Source organism: Schistocerca cancellata, chromosome 2, assembly GCF_023864275.1.
Source record: "Schistocerca cancellata isolate TAMUIC-IGC-003103 chromosome 2, iqSchCanc2.1, whole genome shotgun sequence".
Classification (NCBI taxonomy): Eukaryota; Metazoa; Arthropoda; class Insecta; order Orthoptera; family Acrididae; genus Schistocerca; species Schistocerca cancellata.
In genome coordinates this window covers 377,281,324-377,303,926 of record NC_064627.1, presented here as the reverse complement: position 1 = coordinate 377,303,926, position 22,603 = coordinate 377,281,324, and positions in this window count along the sequence as shown.

The window sequence follows — 22,603 nt, the reverse complement described above, 5'->3', positions numbered from 1 at the left end:
TATCGAATTAAGAGATCCTAAGATCTGCTTCAGGGAGTAGTCAGACAAGGCCAAATCCTCATTTTAGCGTTTATTATTCTCCGTTGCACACATTCATTTAACACCCGCCTGGAGTAGCATCTTTGAAGTTTAGGTGTTACAATTTATGAAGTAAATCAAACAGAGCAATTTAACAGTCACCACGACAAACCGGCTCTGTCAGAATTGCATAGGACAGCAAGTAAGCTTAATATACTGGGCACATTTTGCCGATGTTTCTGCACATATTAGCAATTTCTTTTTTACGAAGCGCAGCTAGAGTCAGCCCAAACCGACGCTGCTCTTCACGTCTTTCATACGACGCCCAGAGTCGATGGGAAACGTCGTTTTGTTTCCCGTTTCAAACAAAACGATTTTCAAATTGTAATTTTATGTGCCTATTCGATAGAGCTACCAGATTAGCGCGACATCTTTTTATCGATATGTATTGATAGGGACATTAAAGTACAAGGAATAACGAATACTCCAGCAACAACAGCACAACCCAGGCCCTTGCTGACTGTTACGGCCCTGCAGAAGCGCGCTGCTCAGTCGCTGCTGGAGTACGCACTGTTCAACGTGTTTTACTGCTACTGTTAGTACATATCGATAACAAAAATATCGTGATAGATTGATCTGGTAGCGCTATATCTAATGGGCATATAAAATTACAATTTCAAAATCATTTTGTTTGAAACGGGAAACAAACCAATGCATTCCGTCGACACTCGACGTCCTATGAAACATATGGTGATCAGTGTTTGTTTGGGATAGCACCAGCTGCACGTTGGAATAATTAAATTGTAAATATCTGCTGAAACACCAGAGGAAATACGCCTGACGACACTTAGAAGTGACACCCTTTGTGCTAATAAAATTATTTTTGTGGTAATTACTACACAACTTTCGCTAAGCTAGCTCCTAATGATCTGTAATATAGTGAAAGGGTCCGAGCGGTTACTTCAAATTTCAAGCCCCAGCTTCTACGAAGCGTAGAGATTCCAGATCGTAATGCCGTTCTTGGAATTGCCGCCATTTCAAGCCCACCAGCTTTTGAACTGAAACGGCAAACTATTGCTGGCCGGAACAAACCATAACAGCCAGACTTGTTATGTTGGGAACGAGGTCCCTTTTCTGTCGGTGGTGGCCAACTCTGGTGCTGCGTTCAAACTGACAAAACTAACGAGAGACACTGTCGAAAGTCAGTCTGTCGCGGTTCATAAATTGAGCCAGTTTGTGATCAGCACGGGCGTTTGTTGGCACCATTTTCATCTCTTTGTGCATACTTTCTGTATTTGATAGCCGTCGTAGACCGAGCAGCTCGCGTACTACCTTTGCTCAGTAACGTGGGTCGTGATTATGTCGGTCGTGATTTCTTTCGCTAGCATCTCGATCGATAGTCATGATGATTACGATGTTTGGTTTGTGGGGCGTTCAACGGAGCAGTCATCAGCGCCCGATCAAATACCCAATTTTTACACTGTCCAATTTTACACAGACCAGTCTAGCCACTGTCACAAATGATGATGATAATGATGAGGACAACACAAACACTCAGTCCCAGGGAGGAGAAAATCCCCAACCCGGCCGGGAATCGATCCCGGCACCTCGTGATTGAGAGGCAGACACGCTAGCCACTAGACCACGAGTTGCGGACGATAGGCATGATGAAGTTATCCATGCTTTCGCGATAAGTAAACTTCTGCTGCGCCCGCCTGCGTTTCAGCTAACTGTGATCTCCTGGCCATTAATTGTTTCCAACGCAACTGTCAGCTTTCACTCACACTCTCTCTAAAATAAACTGGGATCTAATGGGTTAGTAATTCCCACCAGCATGTGTACGTATTCAGCTACTTGTGTTAAGTTGTCTTGACCAACAATAAGACGTTGTTCGTGTCAGGTTGTTGATTTATAATATGTGTGTTGTAACGCCATTATAATACAAGAAACGACTTAGCATTTCCTGTGTTTATGATCAATACATTCCAAATCTGCCTTCTAGTCTGCAGTATCCCCCTGTTGCCTTTTGTAAAAATTTTTGTTTAGTTACTTGAGACCCCTGTTGCACGAAACGGAGTCCTGTGCCACAACAGTCGATACATCAGCAGATTCTCAGGTGAGACGTAGTGTCCCAGCTAACTGGCGATCAGGGACAGACAGTTTAATTAATCTCACAGTCATTTCTTTTATTACTTATTTTTCTGTCAACCATCTACATTAACTTAACAGAGGAATGATCGGGGCCACACAGAACAACAGAGACAAAGGAATTCATGTGCATAGTTCGCAGGTGTTTCAACCCACATTTCCATTCTTTTGTTGGTTATTAATTCTTCCGGCAGAAAGAAGACGTGACCTAACTCCGAGTTCTAAGGGTAGACAATACACTCTTTTCGGAGCTATCATTCGAATTATCTAATACTGCACTCAGGTCCCACGTGACGTATACCAACAATAAACTTGGCTGTAGACTATTGTCTGGTGTAATTTGCAGTCAATTGATGCGCCTTACTTAGTTCCCATCCATCCCTGTTTGCGTATTAAAATCCTGCTCCAATCTCAAGTCTCTTGCACATGCTCTAGAACGACACCGGTGAGCATAATACATAGTCCACGGTTCTAAATCCCACGATGCCATACTAGCGTTATATGCACTGGCTAAAATATTTCCAGAGATGAACAACAGTGTACATTTAAGTTCTGTATCAATCTCTACCCCTTGTTGTTATGGTCTTCAGTGGGAAGACTGGTTTGTTACAGCTCATCGCGCTACTCTATCCTGTGCAGGCCTTTTCATCTCCGAAGAGCTGCTGCAACCTTCAACATTTTTAACCCGCTAACTGCGTTCATATCTTGGTCTCAGTCTGCATTTTGTATCCCACATTTTTCTCCATTCGAAACTGGTGTCCCTCAGAATGTGTCGTATCAACCCATCCCTTCTTTTAGGCAAGTTGTGTTGCAGTTTTATTTTCTCCCCAGATATGTTCAGTACCTCTTCATTAGTTACATGATCTATTCATCTAATCTTTGGCATTCTTTTGTAGCATCAGATTTCAAAAGCTTCTATTCTCTTCTTGTCTGAGTTGTATATTGCCCATATTTCACTTCCATACAATGTTACACTCCAGATAAATATCTTCAGAAAATACATCCAAACATTTTAATCTATATTATTTGTAAATAAACTACTCTTCTTCAGAAACGCTTTTCTTGCTACTGCCAATCTACACTTTATACTCTTTCTACCTAGGCATCCATCAGTTACTTCACTGTATAAATAGCAAACTCTTCTACCATTTTAGTGGACCTTTTCACGATCTGATGTCCTCAGTGTCGACTACATTCCATTTATTTTGCTTTCGTTGATGTTCATCTTATACCCTCCTTTCAAGACACAGTCCACTCTGTTCAACAGGTATTCCGAGTTCTTTCTAGTCATCATAGAATTACAATGTCATCGGCAAACATCAAAGTTTTATTTCTTCTCCCTGAACTTTAATTATTTCTTCATATTTTTCTTTGGACTCCTTTCTTCTTGCTCAATGTACGGACAGAATAAGATCGGGGATGGGCCACAATCATGTCTCACTTCCTGCTCCACTTCCTCACCACTCGACTCTTATAACTGCCGTCTGGTTTCGGTACAAGTTGAAGATAGTCTTTCGTTCCCCGTGTTTAACACCGGCTACCTCCTAAATTTCAAGGAGTTCATTCGAGTCAACCTTGTCAGAAGCTTTCTCTAGCTCTCCAAAAGCTATAAAATTGGGTTTTCGTTTCCTTCACCTATCTTCTAAGAGAAATCGTAGGGTCAGTATTGCCTCACGTGTTCCTAAAATCTTAATTAATCCTCCGCGGCTTATTCCAATTGTTCCATTCTTCTGTGGAAGATTTGTGTCAGTATTTGGCAGCCGTGACTCAATAAACTGATAGATCGGTAATATTCACACGTGCCAGAACCATCTTTCTTTGGGATTGGAAATATTACATTTCTCTTCAATTCTAAGGATGTTTCGCCTATCTCCTTCATCTTTCTCACCGAGCAGAATAGTTTTGTTGTGGCTGGCTCTAAGTGGTTCTGATGGAAGGTGGTCTACTCCAGATGCCTTGTTTCAACTTAGGCCTTTCAGTGCCCTGTCAAATTCTCGTCGGAGCATATGCATCTGATTTTCATCTACATCATCTTCCCTTCCTATAACATTCATTTCCCTCGCATAGCTCCTCTATATACTCCTTCAAAGTTTCGGCTTTCCCTTCTTTGCTCGGTACTGAACTTCTACCTGAACTCTTGATCTCCATACAGCTCCCTTTCTTTTCTCCAAATTTTCGTGTAGGCAGTATTTATCTTTCACTAGTTGTATATGTTCGTAAATCGTTACATTTGTCCACTAGTCACTCCTCCGTAGCCATTTTGCACTTGCAGTAAATGTAATTTTTTACACATTTGTATTCCTTTTCTCCTGCTTCATTTGCTGCATTTTTATATTTTATTCTTCCGTGTATTAAGTTCAATATCTTCGGCGATATCCAAGGAATTGTACCAGGCCCAGTCTTTTCGTTTTTTCATCTCGTCTACTTCTGTATTCCCTTCTCCTCTTTCAGTCAGTCGTTGCCTAATACTCCCTCTGAAACTCTCAACAACCTCTGGTTCTTTCAACCTATCCATGTCCCATCTGCTTAACTTCCTACATTTTTTGCAATTGCGAGTTCACATCTACCCCTGGTAATGTATAACAGTTTAAAATCTTGTTCCGAAATGTCTGTCTTACCATAACATAATCAGTCTGAAACCTTCCAGTGTCACCAGGTCTATTCCACGTAAACCAAGTGTTAGCGATGATTAAATTATAATCTGTGAAAAATTCTAGCAGGTGGCTTCCTCTTTCATTTCTCTTCCCCAAGTCATATTCACCTACGTCCCCCTAAGCAAGGTAATAAAATTGTAGTCCGACACTGTTAGTAAGTGTACGATTTTTTGATTACGATTCAATGCAGACTGCGTAAGAGGTGAGAAAAAATTATTTCCTGTGAGAGCATTGTAACCACGTTATCTCCTCCCATTTTCCATAACCGTGTGTCATGTCACAGAAACAGAGTCTATTTAACTCTAGAAATTTAGTTCCTCTAATAAACCTATGGCATATGCAAAAGCTGGCCTTTGTGCGTAGCAAATGACTTCTGTAATATGATATAGTTTTCAGAAAATGTCAACGACGAGTTATTACAAGTTTGTTGGTAATCATTTATGCCTTTCTGAGCAAAATTGTTGTTCCATCTTGCGTTGTACATATTTGATGCAAATCTCATGAAGCTCACTTTTTTAGTTTTCTATGAAGATATTGTACCCCGAGATTTACTACTTTCTTCCACTCTATCTACATACATATTAAACTCGACATCTCTGTCTCAACACTAGGGCCCTGCTGTAGGGAGAGATTCACCTGGCCCCTTCTCCATTCCCTCAGCACCACTCTCCTGTTCTCGTACACTCTCCAGAGCCGAGAGTAGGTATTTGCGGTCGCGTTCAGCGGTGTTTGTCATGTCTCGTTGTTAATGCAGGGAGAAGCCTTTGGCGCTGCGTCTCCGTGGAAACCGATACGCATCGCATCTGCGGAGATGCTGTTAACGGCTCAACAGCGAGGCAGCTGCCCCTTCTAGCACACAACGACTCTCAACTCTGGCCTTTTTCTTAAAAAAAAAATGGCCATCCTGCAGACCTCTGCTAGCGTATTACCTTCTTATCGAAAGACAACTCCACCCTAGGAGGGCTCACTATCTGGCAAGATTAACCAAGTATTCTTTGCGTAACTGATGTTACCTATTATTTTGTTATTTTAATACCTGTAGCAAAATCCCAGAGGTCCTGCAGGCACAAATTAGTTTTCCGGCTGGATTTCGTTACAAGACGAAAAGCCCTTTCAAAATCAAATGGCTCTAAGCACTATGGGACTTAATATCTGAGGTCATCAGTCCCCTAGACTTAAAACTACTTAAGCCTAACTAACCTAAGGTCATTACACACATCAATGGCCGAGGCAGGATTCGAACCTGCCACCGTAGCAGCAGTACGGTTCCGGACTGAAGCCCCTAGAACCACTCGGTCACAGCGGCCGGCAAGGCCCTTTCCTTCGTGTCTATTCCATGCATATGATTGATAGGCTAAGATCACTATCAAGATCAATTCTGCATGTTTTGCTCATGGACAACCGCTAAGGTGACAAAAGTAATCGGATACCCATATGCACATACACGGATCGCTGTAGTATTGCGTACACTAGGTATAAAAGTGCGGTGCATTGGCGGATGTGTCATTTGTACTCCGGTATTTAATGTGGAAGGATTTCCGAGGTGATTATGATTTCTCGATGGGAATTAACAAACTTTGTAACCAGAATGGTAGTTGGAGACAGATGCATGTGATATTCCATTTCGTAAATCCTTAGCGAATTCAATATTCTGAGACCCAAAGGGTCAAGAGCGTGCCGAGAAGCATTGCCTCCCATCACGGGTTACTCGGTGGTCGACGGCATACTGGGGCGGGGCGGGTTTTGTCGTCGTTACTCGATCGTATACTCTCATCAGTTATCCACCTAGCACAGTACGGTGTCCTTACGACGTCCTTCACTCTGCAGCAGTAGATACTCACTAGGCCGTGCAAATCAGCGTTGATAAAAACACGACCTAATACCTACCACACAGAGGTTACGTAACTCAAGTTGCGGCCGGCCGGAGTGGCCGAGCGGTTCTAGGCGCTTCGGTCTGGAACCGCGCGACCGCTACGGTCGCAGGTTCGAATCCTGCCACGGGCATGGATGTGTGTGATGTCCTTAGGTTAGTTAGGTTTAAGTAGTTCTAAGTTCTAGGGGACTGATGACCTCAGATGTTAAGTCCCATAGTGCTCAGAGCCATTTGAACATTTGAACTCAAGTTGCGAATCAGTTCCTGCAAGTTCATTTTAACAAATTTCGGGTGGTGGGTAAATGCAATTTACCTGCAGTAAGCCTTCGGAAATTTTAGTAAACTGGTTTTTGTTCTTAAGGAAGCACATAAATTTGCTATCAAGTCCGAATTTACTATTTTTAACTGCTCTACTATTCCCATCCCTCAGCCTGTATAAAACGTTCTCACACGAGAAAAACAGCCTGAATATCTACCAGTCCGACCCGATTAATGTTCGATCTGACAGTTACTGACCCACTACTACAGCGAGTTGAAACTTCGGTCGTATAAGTGGTCTTCAAAGTTAGAAGTGCTCGCCCAAGTATTCCATAAACTACATGGAACATGCCACGCTGAATTTCACTAAGACAGAATATCACATGCTCATAACACATCAATTAATTAATCAAATTGTCCTCACAATGTCACGACACTTCCTGTCAGCAATGAACTCAACAGTTCTTCATTTTACAAGTTAGTTTCTCGGTGACATTTAGCATGATGTTACACGTGCGAAGGTTGGCTAGCGACTCTATCAATGCCACCCCACTCTATGCCTATCTAATTTCCTGTGCCCGGGAACAGCTTAGTTCTGATTGGCTAATGGTTTGAATGACTAATCAGATCATTCTCGCGGCAAAACTTGCCTGAGCCCATCACTAATCAGAAAATCATTTTCGTCACCCAATGCCAATTTCTAATATAATATTTAATAAAAAATAGACCGAAATACAAAATAATCTTTAAATTAATTTAGGAACTTATTCCACTTCTGACTTCTATTCTGGCTGCTTTCTTATAAAAGCAAGCACACATCACCATATGTCATCAGCTTCGTGGTTGCACCACAATTTTCGCACGATTCAATTTCCTAATTTTTTACATAAAACAGTATTAAGTTTTTTTCGTATGTCCCACAGACAGTCTCTCATTCACTCCCGTGTATACACACACAACAAAATAATAAGCAGATAATAATTTTCAATAATTTTTAGACTACGAAATGCAGACTAATTAAAGTTTTGAAAGAAAATTTCCAGTTAAGTGATTTTATAAACTGAGAACTGTGTTTAAGACTACCGATGATAATAAAACACAAATTGCTGATGTCCCTAATGACTTTTGAAACATAGGTGTCGGTTTTTAGACATTTAAGTAATTTTCTCAATCTCCGAAGCTATTAGAAATAAAACTCTTAACATTTTACAGGATCCTTTACTTAAGAAGGAAAGATGGTATACCAAGTTTGAGGAAAATCGGATGATAAGTACTACGGTTTATTTAGATTCGTAGGGCGTATGAATTTACGTTCCTACTAGATGTTACTTGAGACGCTTCTCATGGGTAGTAGCGTCAGCTGCGCTGTGAGTCTTAGCGAATCCACCATCTTGCAGCCACCGAGATACACGGCTGCATGCTTTACTGCAATCAATGTTATCTCGTAATAATTTTCTACGTTACACTACACTTCACGAACGAGACCAGCGGCGTTTCCATAGAGTTATGAGTGCTAACAGAAAAGCAACATGTTGTGGATTGGCAAGAGAGCCAACCCACTATGAGAGGAAGTCGAAAGGCACGCGTTTTAGCTCACGCTGGCTGGCGTGAGGTCTGGAACAGGTCAAGGAATTTAGACTAGCAAAAAAAGGACGTAGCTGTGGAATACTTAACTTTAATCCATAAATGGTGAACATCGCTCTTGACGGTACATGTATTACAGCATCAATGGTAATGGCGCCTTGCTAGGTCGTAGCAAATGACGTAGCTGAAGGCTATGCTAACTATCGTCTCGGCAAAAGCGAGCGTAATTTGTCAGTGAACCATCGCTAGCAAAGTCGGCTGTACAACTGGGGCGAGTGCTAGGAAGTGTCTCTAGACCTGCCGTGTGGCGGCGCTCGGTCTGCAATCACTGATAGTGGCGACACGCGGGTCCGACGTATACTAACGGACCGCGGCCGATTTAAAGGCTACCACCTAGCCAGTGTGGTGACTGGCGGTGACACCACACAACACTGCGTGAAATAACAGCAGGAATCAATGAGGGATGTACGACGAAGGTATACTTTAGGACAGTGCGGCGGAATGTGGCATTAAAGGGCTGTGGCAACAGACGACCGACGCTATTGCCATTTCCTACAACACACTATAGCCTGCAGCGCCTCTCCTGGGCTCGTGGCCACATCGTTTGGACCCATAGACGACTTAAAAACCGTGCCTTGGTTTACTGAGTCCCTATCTCAGTTTTTAAGAGCTAAAGGTTGCATTCGAGTGTGGTGCAGACCCTACGAAGGAACGGTCAGTTGTCAGTAAGCACTGTGCTGTGGCTCCGCAGTGATGTGGGCCATGTTTACATGGAATGGACTGGCTTCTCTGGTCCAAGTGAACCGATCATGGACTACATGTTCCTAAACAGCGATGTAATTATTATGGATGACAGCTGCGCCATGCACTTGGTTTGTAGAACATTCTGAACAGTTCGAGGGCATTATTAGGCCACTCGGCTCACCCGACATGAATCGTATCAGACATTTATGGGACGAAATAGAGAGGTTACTTAGTGCAGAAAATCCTGCACCGTTAACACTTATGTAATTGTGGACGGGTGTAGAGGCAGCATGGCACGACATTTCTCAGCGGATTTCCAACGACTTGTTGAGTTCACGTCACGTCGAGTTGCTGCGCTAAGCCGGGAAAAGGAGGACTGATACCAGATTAGGAGGTATCCCACTACTTATTCTTCGCAGTGTACTTATTGTTTGACTTACGAGCTAAACTACTGATTTATTTTGTGTGCTCCTTTGTTTATGGTCCTTCTGGGATATCTCCTGCGGTAACTCAGTGAAGATGTTTTGTTTCTGAAAATCTGAGCAATACCGTATAAAACAGATAACTGTATATTTGGTCTAAATTTCAGCTCTTTTAACAAGTCTCCTGGATACGTGAGCGAGAGACCAACATTCAATGAAAATTCAACATAAATGTGAAACGAGATATTACTGAAGTCTTGCAGCAGTCACCTGTTTCTGTGTGTTCAAGGATTAAAAATAATTCTCAACATCACAACAGTTAACAACAATTTCGATTGCAAGAAGACCTTTACTCTTAAGACACGCATACGTTGTTGTTTACGAATTATCAGCTTAATCCTGTCAGTGTCAGCAAGCAAAAGCTTGACGACAGACGAAAAATATCCCGAGAAAGCATACTCATTGAAATTCAAGAACCAATTTTATGGGGTGATTCTAAGAATATACAACAATCCCCTACAAATCGCTCCAGCACGGGTTACGAAGACAACATTAGATGAATTACAGGGCACTTAAAGGTGTTGAAACAGTGAGTCTTCTCGGGCGCCCCGTGTGAATGGAACGGAAGGAGCTATGGTACCCCCTTTTTGTACTTTAGTGGTTTGCAGAGTATAGATATAAATGAAGATGTAGCAGACTAGCTGATTCCACTTTCAAGGGCAAGGCCTCATACTCTGTGTAATGTACCCTTTACCTGGCTCCAAAGAGCACATGAACAATTTAAACATAACTGAGTGTGCTCAACAATATGCAGTGCATAAGTAAAGTTTTGCCGTCTAAAGAGTACATCACAAAAACGATGATATCACGTATTCATTGTAATTCGACACAGAAAATATTTAATTATTCTAGTAATTACTGACAGCTTGCCTGAAAAATAAAATAGCCACCACCTGACCGACTGATGAGTGTATCAGTCCGTGGATGTTTCTGCACGTACCACTGTTAGATACACGAACTGACCGTGGAAAGTGTTAGTTTAAGTTCCACTACAATTATTGATAGTAATAATCATTCGGTCTTCGTATTAAAAAATGCTGGCTCTCCTTGGAATGAAATTCTTAAACAGCAAGACGCGATGCGTGATAGGTGTGATGGCTTTAGAACCAAGTTTATTACCTTTCCTGAAACTCTTTTCGTGTTTAATGATGGAACAGATACATGGCATGAAAACACAAGCCGGCCGCTGTGGACGAGCAGATGTAGGCGCTTCATCCGGAACCGCGCTGCTGCTACGGTCGCAGGTTCGAATCCTGCCGCGGGCATGGATGTGTGTGATGTCCTTAGGCTAGTTAGGTTTAAGTAGTTGTAAGTCCTAGGGGACTGATGACCTCAGATATTAAGTCCCGTAGTGCTTAGAGCCATTTGGAAACACTTGTGAGAAATCTATAGCAGATTACATTGTTTGTATACACGTTTTCAAATAATTGATTATTATTTACAATAAATCAAATTACAAGAATTCCGCTCACATATACAACTGTCTCAGCCGAAGGAATTAACGAAAGTAAAGGTAAAAAAGAAGGAGCCTCTTCCTTGCGAAATCTAACTACTGTTTTTACAACTGATAGCAACTTGTCCTTACGTATCCAGAGAGATATCAAAAATTGTTTTGATGATATTGGTTATCATTTCTTTAACTTATTTGTCACATTATAAATGTTTTTTACATTACATTTACACGCATATACCACACAATAAAAGCAAGAAAAAAAATATTTTTTTTAATCTCGTATCTTTGGATCAATCTCAACAAATATCTGCACCTCACCCATACAAAATGTTGGTTAGCCAACTATGAAATAAGAGAGATGTTGAAATGTTTTGATTTGTTTTAATGAGGCCCGCTGGATACAGTAAATAAACAAAATCGCCGTTACTAGACAGTAGAAAACCCACAGAAAATTCACAACAATCGCCTCACAGCCATCACGTGACAGTTTGGTACGCCGTTGCTGAATTAGGTGTGTGCATTCCGTACTTTTTCCTATAAGATGGGCTAACGGGAAAGAATGTTTCATTATTTACAGACGCAATCACATTCGTATGACAGAGTCATAACCGGTTTCGGCCTTGCAATAACCATCTTCAGATTCTATAACAATACAAAAGAAAATTGATATTAAAAAGTAAAATTAAGTGCAATATTTAACCAGGATTATTAGTAATCTAACTGAATTTGTGCGAAATACATATACTTCATACCTAAAAGCGGCATACGCCGAACACAGGTTCATGCGTTATCAAAGTGACTATAAAATGGAAAACACCGGTCTTATATAGATATAAAAATTTGTTAGATTTGATCCCCCTCTTTGCGCTAGAAGCGTGCGTCCTCTATAAGACAGGGTTTATTTTTCAGATGCCCAAAATATGAAATTTAGGTCAAATGTGTACAAAATTTAAAATTACAGAATAGATCGTTAATCCAGTGAAATAACGTTTCAGAACAAGGAGAAAACACTGCTATAGATGAAAACAGTAGTAGCACTTGTAGAGTGTATTTCTGACCCCCGATGGCGCTGTATTCCCGGCTATTGCCTGTTCATGCCGTTGCCCATTAGTACGTCAGGGACGACACGGGCAGGACGACGAGTGTAGAGCTCTGCTGCAGGTGGCTGGCACGCTCCTCTGCCTTAGCGATTGTTAACATCTGCGGCGGCCCGCACTAGACAGTGCAATACTCGACCGCCGGAAGGCTCCATCCTCAGCTGAAGAGCACGTATTTAGTAAAAACGATTCGCTCACGTGAACAGATCGTCGTAAATGTTGAAATATGCGTCTGTCGCAAATTTATTCTGGTCATTGAGGAGTTTGTCAGGTTCTCTGCGTCTCGTAACATAAATCTCCAATTGTTCTAAAATGTCTAATCGTTTACTTCTTGTAACTTCATGTAAAATTTTAAGCTTTTCGTCGATATTACCAATATTAAGACACTCCTCTTGCATATATAAGCCTAGCGCTGTCTTATTGCTGGGATACGTGTGTTCTTTAAACCTTACATCAAAAGACTTGCCTGTCTGTCTGATATAGCTTTTTCAGCATTCATGAGATGATATTTTGTACACCCCCGTTTCACTATATTTTACTTTTCCGTAGCAAGTTATGAAGCACTAGTCTTTTTAAATGATCGAATGTCCTATTTGCAATTTTAATCCCGTTTCTTCAGAATATATGTTCGTTTTTATCTGATGTTTTGCGTATATATATCATAGTGGCCTACTTACCCTTTTTGGATGTCGGTTTTACTTGCCGTTTCTCATTCCTTCTTATCTTCTTTTTAATTCTACTATATATGGGCCGGCCGCGGTGGTCTAGCGGTTCTAGGCGCTCAGTCCGGAGCCGCGGGACTGCTACGGTCGCAGGTTCTGATCCTGCCTCGGGCATGGATGTGTGTGATGTCCTTAGGTTAGTTAGTTTTAATTAGTTCTAAGTTCTAGGCGACTGGTGACCTCTGAAGTTAAGTCGCATAGTTCTCAGAGCCATTTGAACCACATTTTTTTTGCTATATATGGAGTTAACTATATCTTGGTCATAATCATTTCCAAGGGCGACCTGTATTAATATGTCAAGTTATTTTTTCACTTCAATTTGACATAATGGAAGTCTTACTAATCTGTGTAACATGAATAAATATATGCATGTTTCTCATGTAGTGGGTGATTGGAGAGGGCACTGATAATCACATCCTTACATGTTGGTTTCCTAAATATTTGGAGCGCATGTCTACCATTTTTCTTATTAATCGTCAAATCTAGGAAATTTATCTTGCTGGCTACTTCAATTTCTGTCGTGAATTTTATCTTGGAGTGCATACTGCTTAACTTCGGCGCCATATCTTCTATCTGCGTTTTACTATCTCTATAAAGAATAATTGAGTCATCGACATATCTTCTGTAATGGACTATGTTCGACAGAATCTCTGGATTCGTCTCGAGGAAAGTCTTTCCTCGCTGGTTAATAAAAATTTCTGCTGTTGTTCCTGGTAAGCAGTTACCCATAGCAAGTTCATCGCCTTGTCTGTAACATTGATTGTTAAATAGAAAGTAATTATACGACAGAACAAACTTCAATAATTCAATCAGGCAAAACACCAGATAGAATCGAACATACACTCCTGGAAATTGAAATAAGAACACCGTGAATTCATTGTCCCAGGAAGGGGAAACTTTATTGACACGTTCCTGGGGTCAGATACATCATATGATCACACTGACAGAACCACAGGCACATAGACACAGGCAACAGAGCATGCACAATGTCGGCACTAGTACAGTGTATATCCACCTTTCGCAGCAATGCAGGCTGCTATTCTCCCATGGAGACGATCGTAGAGATGCTGGATGTAGTCCTGTGGCACGGCTTGCCATGCCATTTCCACCTGGCGCCTCAGTTGGACCAGCGTTCGTGCTGGACGTGCAGACCGCGTGAGACGACGCTTCATCCAGTCCCAAACATGCTCAATGGGGGACAGATCCGGAGATCTTGCTGGCCAGGGTAGTTGACTTACACATTCTAGAGCACGTTGGGTGGCACGGGATACATGCGGACGTGCATTGTCCTGTTGGAACAGCAAGTTCCCTTGCCGGTCTAGGAATGGTAGAACGATGGGTTCGATGACGGTTTGGATGTACCGTGCACTATTCAGTGTCCCCTCGACGATCACCAGTGGTGTACGGCCAGTGTAGGAGATCGCTCCCCACACCATGATGCCGGGTGTTGGCCCTGTGTGCCTCGGTCGTATGCAGTCCTGATTGTGGCGCTCACCTGCACGGCGCCAAACACGCATACGACCATCATTGGCACCAAGGCAGAAGCGACTCTCATCGCTGAAGACGACACGTCTCCATTCGTCCCTCCATTCACGCCTGTCGCGACACCACTGGAGGCGGGCTGCACGATGTTGGGGCGTGAGCGGAAGACGGCCTAACGGTGTGCGGGACCGTAGCCCAGTTTCATGGAGACGGTTGCGAATGGTCCTCGCCGATACCCCAGGAGCAACAGTGTCCCTAATTTGCTGGGAAGTGGCGGTGCGGTCCCCTACGGCACTGCGTAGGATCCTACGGTCTTGGCGTGCATCCGTGCGTCGCTGCGGTCCGGTCCCAGGTCGACGGGCACGTGCACCTTCCGCCGACCACTGGCGACAACATCGATGTACTGTGGAGACTCACGCCCCACGTGTTGAGCAATTCGGCGGTACGTCTACCCGTCCACCCGCATGCCCACTATACGCCCTCGCTCAAAGTCGGTCAACTGCACATACGGTTCACGTCCACGCTGTCGCGGCATGCTACCAGTGTTAAAGACTGCGATGGAGCTCCGTATGCCACGGCAAACTGGCTGACACTGACGGCGGCGGTGCACAAATGCTGCGCAGCTAGCGCCATTCGACGGCCAACACCGCGGTTCCTGGTGTGTCCGCTGTGCCGTGCGTGTGATCATTGCTTGTACAGCCCTCTCGCAGTCTCCGGAGCAAGTATGGTGGGTCTGACACACCGGTGTCAATGTGTTCTTTTTTCCATTTCCAGGAGTGTATATTCCGAAGAAACGGGGTTAAAATTGCATTTAGGCCCTCCTATGATTTAAAAAGACTTTTGCGTCATAACTTGCCACGGGAAAGTAATAAATATAGTAAATCGGGGGTCTACAAAACATCATGTCATGAATGTTAAAAAAGCTATATCGGACGGACAGGCAAGTCCTTTGATGTGAGGTTTAAAGAACACACATATCCCAGTTATAAGACAGCGCTAGGCTTACATATGCAAGAGGAGTGTCATAATATTGGTAACATCGACGAACAGCATAAAATTTTTCATGAAGTTACAAAAAGTAAACGATTAGACATTTTAGAACAATTGGAGATTTATGTTACGAGACGCAGAGAACCTGACAAACTCCTCAATGACCAGAATAAATTTGCGACAGACGCATATTTCAACATTTACGACGATCTGTTCACGTGAGCGAATCGTTTTTACTAAATACGTGCTCTTCAGCTGAGGATGGAGCCTTCCGGCGGTCGAGTATTGCACTGTCTAGTGCGGGCCGCCGCAGATGTTAACAATCGCTAAGGCAGAGGAGCGTGCCAGCCACCTGCAGCAGAGCTCTACACTCGTCGTCCTGCCCGTGTCGTCCCTGACGTACTAATGGGCAACGGCATGAACAGGCAATAGCCGGGAATACAGCGCCATCGGGGGTCAGAAATACACTCTACAAGTGCTACTACTGTTTTCATCTATAGCAGTGTTTTCTCCTTGTTCTGAAACGTTATTTCACTGGATTAACGATCTATTCTGTAATTTTAAATTTTGTACACAGTTGACCTAAATATTAATAGTAAAATTTCATATTTTGGGCTTCTGAAAAATAAACCCTATCTTATAGAGAACGCACGCTTCTAGCGCAAAGAGGGGGAACAAATCTAACAAATTTTTATATCTATATAAGACCGGTGTTTTCCATTTTATAGCCACTTTGATAAGGCATGAACCTGTGTTCAGTGTATGCCACCTTTAGGTACGAAGTATATGTATTTCGCACAAATTCAGTTGGATTACTAATAATCCTGGTTAAATATTGCACTTAATTTTACTTTTTAATATAAATTTTCTTTTGTATTGTTATAGAATCTGAAGATGGTTATTGAAAGGCCGAAACCGGCTATGACTGTGTCATAATAATGTGATTGCGTCTCTAAATAAACAAAAAAATTTTACAAAATTATCAATCAATCACTCCATTGACAAAATGTCGTTTTCCCAAAAATAACGGTAAAGGTTAATTAAAATAGCTACTGTCATGTGTTAGAGATCAAAGTTAAACCATTTATTTGGGGGAACCAAGAAGAGCGAGACGTCTGGGCCCAATAATATATAGCCACAGATGACACCTTCCTGCGTTCTCTAGAAATTTTGAGAGGAATTTTTCCGGTACGTCGTCTGCCTTGACAGCCCTGCAGTCTCGTAAGAAGGCAATCGTCCAGGAAATTGCTGCCATTCTACCTTAAATGACAGAACTGTCAACAGCTGGCCGGCCGGAGTGGCCGCGCGGTTCTAGGCGCTACTGTCTGGAACCGCGAGACGACTATGGTCGCAGGTTTGAATCCTGCCTCGGACAAGGATGTGTGTGATGTCCTTATGTTAGTTAGGTTTAAGTAGTTCTGAGTTCTAGGGACTGATGACCTCAAAAGTTAAGTCCCATAGTGCTCAGAGCCATTTGAATCATTTATCAACAGAATCCGGGAAAGGCTTCGACAATTTGCTAACAATGGAGGACACCATGTGTAAAATCTGCTATTGTTCAGTGGCATAGTACTAGCGGTTCACAAACAGAAGTATTGTCTCTGTATCTTTCTTTGTCTGTTTGTGGCTACCGTTTGAAAAAAGGGTGGTGTTTTTGCCGGACCTCATTATTATTGATGAAAAATATTCATTTTTCGTTATCTATCGATGCCGTCAACTCTGTGGTGATTGTGCGTCATAAATTTTAGCGGTTCATGTATCAAAAGACTGGGGTGGGGATGGAGCGAAAATACATTAGAGTATTTCAGAGGCTTTCAGTTTGGGCTGTACACAAGCGCGTAAAGCTCTTCCTCTCGTCAGTACAGTTACGGATGCAGCAGCTCTTTTACTAAAAAAGAAGAAAATGTATTGTACACTTCCGGACAGTTGAACTGTATTGTTTTATCAATCATCTCAGCGCAAATAAATCATAATGTATAATTGATAATAAGTTGCTAATACTACATTCCGCAACTCATTCTGTTAGTGTACTGGCAGTTTCGTTGAAGAGAGCCTTCCGAACAGTAAAGGACCAATGCAAAAGAATTTGTTTTACCGAGCTAAACAGCGTTATAATCTAGGACGGCGAACGAAAACCACTTTTGATATTAAATCTTTCTAAAATCCATGCTACCTTTGAAGATACATCCCCAGCATACGGTAGGATGGCATTTCTGTCCCACGCCCTGTTGTGCTTTCGTGGCGTATAAACTTGCCACCGTTATCGGTGTGAATCAGTCTGCGAGATTATCAAACATCATTACAGTGCGGTATGGCGCCCAGGTGGACAGCTGAAATACTGTGCCTCCTGTATCACACGGCTGCAGCCTGACAAGAATATCATGAGTCAATACACAGGAAAATGCAGTCCAAGTCTACATGAATAGTAAGAAGTTTGGCTACACGTTGCCTGTTTATCAGTGTTCCTTGGCAGTTTCACGAAAATCGTAAGCAGGATGTCAATAACTCGTAGATCACCTGTTAGTCATTGATCCGTGTGCGGCTCGCGTTCGTGCCGTTTGATCTTTTACATTTTGTCACATCGAGTGGCGCCTTGTTTCTTCCTTACTCACTGGCGTAACGAAGTTGCTGGCTTGCCTCCTTGAGTGGCAGCGGCAGCGCTTATCGATACTAGTACTGTCGTACTATCTTTGGTGTGACGGCTAGTATTTCCGGGTGCTGGTGGTGATGTGTGCGGTGGTCAGTCGGTTGGGACGGAGCAGCGAGGAAGTCTCCGCGGCGCGAGCCAGGCCGGGACCACTGGCGGCGTGCACACGCTGTCGGATCGTGAAGCGCTAGGTGCGAGGCCGACAGAGTTCGTTGCACACCGAACCTGGACGCTGACGTTGAGTGATCAGTTAACCTGTTATGAATCCTCATTACTGTGACATCACTTCGTGCATTTGCGGGTTGTTGCTCCCTGGGCCGTTCGGGGATAATAGCAATGTATGATTTTTGTAGTCAACGAAATCTTGCACCCGTCTTCATATATTGTGATTAATTATGAAATTGACTGTTACTTGCTAGTCACATGCACCAGCGGTATTTTCTGCCCCGTGGCTGTTAACGCCCCAGTTACCTGCCCTGGTCGTTCGCGCAATTTTTTGGCAGTGTGCCTTTCCTCGTCGTGTTGATGCTGTCCGGCACGGCATTTAGTTCGACAGCCTTTAAGTTGTTTGGTTCGTATTTTTCTTTGAGTGGTTATTAATCCCTTGGCTGTTTTTAGACGCCAACTTCTGAAGACGTAGTGGTGTTCGTATCCTTGTCCTCGGCAGATATTTTCCATTATTGCGTCGTTGGTCGGACAGAAGGGAATTGGTTAAATTGTTCGTCGGTCCTTGGGCCATCCCTAGTTTGGGTTGCCAGCCGATTATTTAACTTCAACTCTTGGTTTCCTGCATCACCTCACTTTACGTTTGAGCTACCTTCTCAGACTGACCCTTGGAACACTTCTGACCACCACTTGTTCTGTTTGTTTTAGATTGTGATTAGTTTGAAGTATTGTGCGGGGCCTTCCACCGTGTATTAATTCATTACTTTTTTGAATTTTACATAAGGGCTTTCAGCTGATTAAAATTAAAATTTTGAAGATTGATTTTATTATTTTTTTAAAAATATTTTTTCTTTAAAATTTGTTCTATCTGAAACCGTTTGTAATAGAGGCCCTAAGCCGTTAGTTGTTCTATGTGTGATGTGTGGCCTTTAACCGATGATTTACGTGAACCCCTTTTAATAAGGCCGTCAGCTGTGTGCATTCCTTAAAGGAAGATTTTTTATAAGAAGGAAGGGGATTATCTTAAATTGTTTCTCTGACTTGTTGTTCAGGCCTTCAGCCGTTGTTTCAAATTTTGTTTGTGGCCCTCAGCCGTGCAGTAAGCTAATCTTTCATTAATTAGGCTTTCGGCAGTTCTGTTGTAAGTTTAAAACCAAATTTATCGGTTACAAAAAATTTTTTTATTTATGTGTTTTAATTATAGTTGTCCTTCAGACGTGTAGTGTAGGCCTTCAGCCGCTAATTGTTTTCAGTTGCATGGTTTTCTAAATTTTTACCTTCTATTTTTAATTGGTTTTGATTTCTAAGCCACGCCTTCAGCCGTTCTTGTCTTTGGTGTGGTTTTGGACCTTCAATCCAGAAAGCCTCTCAAGTTTTCTTTGACTAGGCCTTCAGTCGTCTTGTCTAAATGTGATCTTTTAAAGCAATATCTAAATAAGTGGTTCTTAGAAAATAAAGTTGTGTGTAACTGTTTACGGCCCCATCCACAACCGCAGCCTTATCCTGTGCGCTCTCTGAGTACCTACCAACCAGGTTTCAGTCATCATTGTAGCATTTCTATACGTATTTTGAACTAAGTCCTGTGCCACGTTGTTCTTTTTTCGTCTGACAGACAGACTAATTCACGAGGAAGGTTTGTGTACACTGTTTATAAAGATTTCTCGCGAATTGGTTGAACTGTGGTGTTGAAGCCCTCCGTCGTATTTTTGTTCATGTATGTGAAGGTTCTTCTTAGCAAGTACTGTGGGCATTTTGATAACGTTTCCACTAATAGAGAGAGTAATTCACGAAGAAAGTTTCTTTATTCTGTTTTATAAATGGTTGAGCAAATTGGCTGAACTGTGATGATGGAAGGCTCCCGCCTTGTTTTCTTGTCTGTATAGGAAGGCTAGCCGGCTGGAGTGGCCGTGCGGTTCTAGGCGCTACAGAGATGCTCAACAAAATCCCGCGGTGGACGTTACAAGGGTGGCGTTGTCCATCACGGAAAGGTTCACTACTGGAATTTCGGTAGAACTCTTTCCGGAAAGAGTTTAACAACATATTACTTCCTCCTACATAGATCTCGCGTAATGATGACGATGAGAAAATTCGAGAAATTAGACCCAATACAGAGGCTTACCGACAACGATTCTTCCCACGTGCCATCCGCGAGTGGAACATGGAAGGTGGGGAACAGTTAGCCGTACCAAAGTGCCCTCCGCCACGCACCATTAGGTGACTTGCGGAGTGTGATGTAAATGTAGCCGTAGATGCCCGTGCGAAGTTGGCTCGGGTCGTTTGTTCTACCAACGAGGAGAACACGGCAATTGCCAAATTCCCGCTGTCCCTATCTGTCATGGCTGCCATAAAGTCGTGCTGCTGAAGTGCTCATTGCTTTTGATCGTGTTTTGGTGGTATTTTCTTCGAATTTTGTAATGAAAGTGATTGCTGTCCTAAGGTACTGTACTGTGCATAAAAATTGTGATTATAACTGTGCAAAATAAGGCGTAGGAAGATTTTTCCTCACTGTAGGCTGCTAATCTGTCTTGACTGCTAATATGTTAATGAATACGTCTCTCAATTAGTGTCTTTCTGAACTTAAATTGGGAAAACACGTTTTACTATTTCCTGTAGTGTTTGGAAAAGTGTTTTATGTGTAGATAGTGAGACTGAATTGAGCAGAAATGGATGTTAAAAACTATAAATGCCAATGTATTTTAGTTTTGGCGGGATAAACTGGTCTGCCATTGGTTGCTTACGTAGTGACGTAATTTTGGCGGTAACAGTTCTGACAGGTGATCTCACCACTTGTTGGTGATTTGCTGTGCGCTCTTCTACGTCATTACGGAGGGAAGCCCCATGATTGGCGGTTCCCCTTCCACTATCCTATTCGCTGAAAGAGGATTAAATTCATTTCTGCGGGAAATTTGGTATTGGTTGGTTTCTAGCGTGTAAGTCGATTTGCTGAAATCATAACAACGTCATCTTGGCTTAAATATTTTATTGGTTGACCAAACCGATATTGTGAGAGGGTATTTTATTTGAAGACGTGCTGATAACAACTCGCAACACGTGTCGTTACTGGACACAAGGAAATTTACGCGGGAGAAACCGCGCTGGGCGCGCGTATTGAACGTGCGCAGATCTACGGGACAGTGGATGTAAAGAGGCACCAACGGAGCGGCTCTCTACACGGACAAGATGTAAAAAAGCAAGCTACACCACCATGTACATCGAAAAAGAGTGAAGAAGCACATGGAAACAAAATGGCAACTTCTGATACACCGAAACGTGCATCAAACGCTGAGAAAATTACCGCAGTAGAAGAAATACTTAGCGATTTTATGGCCGAATTGAAAAGCAAGAAGGTTTCCATCAATGTTTCCCAGCTCGTGAGAAATAGAATCTGGGCATTAGTATTGACACAATCGAGACTAGAAGGAGAGATAGACGTATTGAATACAGAAAACACCAGACTTCGACAATAAGTAGAAGTGCTCACTACAACCAGAGCACTACAGGACTCGCAGTTCACCGAGGCCCTCAAACAGGAGAGGTTCGAAGGCCAAATGGACACGTTAAAAGAGGAGAAAGACAGGCTGAGACAACAAGTGGATGAGCTGCTGCGCGAAACTGTACCAGATGCAAAACAGAATATACAAAATTTAGAAGATGAACTGCGAAAAGCACGAGAGGAAAACAGCCACCTTCAAGGCGTTGGAATGAAAACGACACAGACTTCCGCATCTCTAGTTGCAGTAGGTTACCCAAAACCATGTAAAACGGTTGTAAAGATGGAAAAAGCCAAGGAAAAGCAGGCTACAACACTATTTTTTAGACCTACAAACAATCAAAACACTAAAGATGTTCGGGACGCATTGACGAGAGAAATAGATCATCAACAAGAAAAATTGAAGATCATGGCCATAAGAACCACACCAACGATCGTGATAGTGGAAACAGCATCCGAAGAAGACTGTAAAAAGTTACAGACAAGGGCAGAAACGATACAACACATTAGGTGCGAAGAAACGAAAAACCGACGACCATTACTTATAACTCATGGGGTCCCATCTACAGTTACGGAGAGTGAATTTCTCTTACAGCTTTATAGACTAAATATGGAAGGAAATATTAGCGAAGAAGAATTTTCTGAAGGGCCGAAGACCAAATTCAAAGCAGGGCAGAAGGGGAGGAGCACAACTAGTATAGTGTTGGAAGTTACACCAAAGATAAGAACAATTCTTTTGAATCAAGAACAAGTTTTTATAAATTTCCTGGCACTATATATTGAGGGCTACGATGCA